Source organism: Polyodon spathula, unplaced genomic scaffold (assembly GCF_017654505.1).
Source record: "Polyodon spathula isolate WHYD16114869_AA unplaced genomic scaffold, ASM1765450v1 scaffolds_2024, whole genome shotgun sequence".
NCBI lineage: Eukaryota > Metazoa > Chordata > Actinopteri > Acipenseriformes > Polyodontidae > Polyodon > Polyodon spathula.
Window position 1 is genome coordinate 37,044 of NW_024473499.1, and position 636 is coordinate 37,679.

Sequence of the window (636 nt, forward strand, 5' to 3'; positions counted from 1 at the left end):
ACCGTGAATCATAATAAACTGCAACATAATTAAATGAACTGCTCATGTCCATTTTTAATTGTTCAAGCACTAGTAGTTCTCCCTTTTACACTATGCACCACCATGCCGCGCTCAGTTTGTTCATAGGGATCTTATTTTCTTGCTGCCCTTGAGAGGCTCTGTGATGCACTAGATAGCGCATTGGACTTCTAGTCAAGCACTGATGGAGTGATTTGAAGACTGTAACCGACTCCCACTAGTCAGTGCTTTTTTAAGCTAGCAGTGGGTGACTACAACATTGGTCATTTAAAATCAAATCCTGCTTTTCAAGGTTGTTTTTGTATGACCAGCTAAAGAATAAAAAAACAAAAGGTTCCACTGAGATTTGAACTCAGATCACTGGATTCAAAGTCTAGAGTGCTAACCGTTACACCATGGAACCAATCATATATTTTTCATCTTCCAGGGGACCTCTGCATATTTTGTTTTTCTATGAAACATTTTCAAATACTTCATAATCGCTGAAGCTATCATGCAGCAAGAGCTGAAACCACATTCGTTCCTCTTCCGGGACAGGTTTCTTGCTAACCATTGTTTAAACCTCTAGCGCGCTGGCAACATTGAGCTCCTTAGGACAGATTAGACGGCTTCTACACC

General features: G+C 40.6%; 1 non-coding gene across 1 annotated transcript; it reads right to left on the reverse strand.

Annotated features, from left to right (window-relative positions):
• Positions 1–349: 349 nt before the first annotated feature.
• On the reverse strand, positions 350–421 carry trnaq-uug. Its single transcript has one exon. It is a non-coding gene; the product is annotated as a tRNA-Gln (tRNA).
• Positions 422–636: the final 215 nt, after the last annotated feature.